Here is a 3,685-nt window from a genome sequence, read left to right on the forward strand (position 1 = left end):
GATATAGCTGGTACTAGAATACTTACATGTAGGACGACAAGGAGCGATATAGCTGGTACTAGAATACTTACATGTAGGACGACAAGGAACGATATAGCTGTTCCTGGAATACTTACATGTAGGACGACAAGGAGCGATATAGCTGGTACTAGAGTACTTACATGTAGAACGACAAGGAACGATATAGCTGGTACTAGAATACTTACATGTAGGACAACAAGGAGCGATGTAGCTGGTACTAGAATACTTACATATAGGACGACAAGGAACGATACAGCTGGTACTAGAATATTTACATGTAGGACGACAAGGAGCGATACAGCTGGTACTAGAATATTTACATGTAGGACGACAATGAACGATATAGCTGGTACTAGAATACTTACATGTAGGACGACAAGGAGCGATATAGCTGGTACTAGAATACTTACATGTAGGACGACAAGGAGCGATATAGCTGGTACTAGAATACTTACATGTAGGACGACAAGGAGCGATATAGCTGGTACTAGAATACTTACATGTAGGACGACAAGGAGCGATATAGCTGGTACTAGAATACTTACATGTAGGACGACAAGGAGCGATATAGCTGGTACTAGAATACTTACATGTAGGACGACAAGGAGCGATATAGCTGGTACTAGAATACTTACATGTAGGACGACAAGGAGCGATATAGCTGGTACTAGAATACTTACATGTAGGACGACAAGGAGCGATATAGCTGGTACTAGAATACTTACATGTAGGACGACAAGGAGCGATATAGCTGGTACTAGAATACTTACATGTAGGACGACAAGGAGCGATATAGCTGGTACTAGAATACTTACATGTAGGACGACAAGGAGCGATATAGCTGGTACTAGAATACTTACATGTAGGACGACAAGGAGCGATATAGCTGGTACTAGAATACTTACATGTAGGACGACAAGGAGCGATATAGCTGGTACTAGAATACTTACATGTAGGACGACAAGGAGCGATATAGCTGGTACTAGAATACTTACATGTAGGACGACAAGGAGCGATATAGCTGGTACTAGAATACTTACATGTAGGACGACAAGGAGCGATATAGCTGGTACTAGAATACTTACATGTAGGACGACAAGGAGCGATATAGCTGGTACTAGAATACTTACATGTAGGACGACAAGGAGCGATATAGCTGGTACTAGAATACTTACATGTAGGACGACAAGGAGCGATATAGCTGGTACTAGAATACTTACATGTAGGACGACAAGGAGCGATATAGCTGGTACTAGAATACTTACATGTAGGACGACAAGGAGCGATATAGCTGGTACTAGAATACTTACATGTAGGACGACAAGGAGAGATATAGCTGGTACTAGAATACTTACATGTAGGACGACAAGGAGAGATATAGCTGGTACTAGAATACTTACATGTAGGACGACAAGGAGAGATATAGCTGGTACTAGAATACTTACATGTAGGACGACAAGGAGAGATATAGCTGGTACTAGAATACTTACATGTAGGACGACAAGGAGAGATATAGCTGGTACTAGAATACTTACATGTAGGACGACAAGGAGAGATATAGCTGGTACTAGAATACTTACATGTAGGACGACAAGGAGAGATATAGCTGGTACTAGAATACTTACATGTAGGACGACAAGGAGAGATATAGCTGGTACTAGAATACTTACATGTAGGACGACAAGGAGAGATATAGCTGTTCTCTATTTGCTCTACTAGAATACTTTCATGCACGAAGATAAGGGGCGATCTTGTTGCCTTTTCAACACTAGGACTTACTGTAACAGATGGTAGTGCCATTCCCTCCTACATTTAACGCCTGACGTTTATGAATGTCATGCTCCTCAGCTGCTGTATCAGTGTTTACGGGAAATCCTGTAAACAGAAAAAAAACATATTTCATCATGCACGGAGCAATTTTGCATTTCTGTATTCAAATCAGCTGTTCTAGCTTTAACACCTAAAAACATCTTGAGGCTTTTATTTCATATTCGTCAGATATTTTAATAGAATTGCATTGTTCATAGAAGTTATTTTATGAGACTTTGCGCTATATATCAATTTGTAGGTTTAACCGACAATATCTATGTACATCTATGTTGGCCATCCTAGTTTACTAAGAAATTCAAAAATGACAATGCGTAATAATCAAACTTGGAATAATGAAAGACTTGACGATCACGAACATGATTTCATTCAAAATGTCTTTACTAATGTAGCATTTCATTTGGAGAATACGCAGCAATTTCTTCGTAATATATCATTAGACAGACGAATTAGCATCCCGAACATCAAAGAGTTGGTTGCAAAGATTTACCGTTCGGAGAATTGGCTACGATCAATCTGGGATGGCTGTATTTATACGAGACGGTAACACTTTTGATCACAGGTGCAAACTTACTACTATCATAGACGAGAGGAAAATAACACTTGTTTAACTATTCGTTATAATGGCATACTGAAGCAAACAGAAGATATTTGATTTAAAAACAAACGAAAAGGGCAGGAAGTCTACATACATCGAGTCATACCTTGTATGGAGGTCCACGTAAGTAACGCTAGAACCAGGACGACAGCGAAAACAAAAGTTGGCCGCATCTTCAGTAAACAGAATTTATAATATAGCAACAGTGCCAAATGTTAGCTACATATGTAGCAGATCCTACAACTTCTGTCGCGTGTCAAAATTGTAATCATCGTACATGTATACACTCGTAATACATTTGACATGTGAATTGGCGCTTAGAAAATACTTTTTGTATTGTATTAGCAGCAAACGTGACAGCATTCTTGTTATAATTAGAAATAACATCTGTTACACAACAGGGATTAGAGTCAATGTCATTCAGTGTATCTTCCGAAGGTAAGCCTAATACTTGATGATTAGGACAATTTAAGGGATGAACGGCCTGACGTTCGACCAGGTCTCGCAGTACAGATATCCGTCGTTATGTAAGTTTTGTGAGACTTCTCCTGTCTCTAGATTTGTTACACGAGCTTCAATACAATAATAATGAAGTTTCATGATTTCCTCTACAGTGAGTGCTTGCTAAATTGTTTTTTCAAATTTCTATTGAGCATATATACATCTTTACTAAATAAAAGTCAGGGATAGACAAAGGAAAAAGGATCAATCCAGGTATAGTAACTTGTTTCAGAAAATCAATCGACCAGTAGGTAATCATTGAAAATCAAGAGGTTACGCACTCTGCACCCCTGGAATGTGTCATGAAGAAACCGAAGGCACTGTGCGCACCACGTTGTGACTAGTTTGATAATTGAGTATGTATCAAAAGAATCGCGAGGTAGAGTAACGGTTAAGTTGACTTGTTTTAAAGTAATGTGTTGTTCAAAGGACGGGTACAGATATCAGCCTCGGTCATCGATTGGCATGGTGTTTTTTTTGTTAACCTGAAACCAATCAAATAGCTAGTGCGTGCCTTCGATGGGAAATTTAAAATAAAATAAAAATAAACAAAATATAAAACATTTAAAATTTGCAATGGCAGCACCCTTATTTCGTCCCCAAGTAGAAGGCATAAAAGGAGAGCCCTAATTCTGAAGGGGTTCCCCCATTAGTTGCCTCTTGCAATATGCACTGGATAACAGCAGGTTTATTTTTTTCTCAATTTCCGACATACAGGGGTGTCATGTGACTTAACAA

At 38.9% G+C, this 3,685-nt stretch overlaps 1 long non-coding RNA gene across 1 annotated transcript in view; it reads right to left on the reverse strand.

Moving 5' to 3' along the window:
* LOC110443029 overlaps positions 1 to 2,687 on the reverse strand; it is a 9,965-nt gene extending 7,278 nt beyond the window's left edge. Inside the window, exons 1-2 of the long non-coding RNA XR_002462070.1 lie at positions 2,553 to 2,687; positions 1,801 to 1,896 (exon numbers count right to left, since the gene is read on the reverse strand). This is a non-coding gene — a long non-coding RNA (uncharacterized LOC110443029). The remainder of the gene's footprint in view (positions 1 to 1,800; positions 1,897 to 2,552) is intronic.
* Positions 2,688 to 3,685: the final 998 nt, after the last annotated feature.

This window comes from Mizuhopecten yessoensis, unplaced genomic scaffold (assembly GCF_002113885.1).
Source record: "Mizuhopecten yessoensis strain PY_sf001 unplaced genomic scaffold, ASM211388v2 scaffold716321, whole genome shotgun sequence".
Taxonomy (NCBI): domain Eukaryota; kingdom Metazoa; phylum Mollusca; class Bivalvia; order Pectinida; family Pectinidae; genus Mizuhopecten; species Mizuhopecten yessoensis.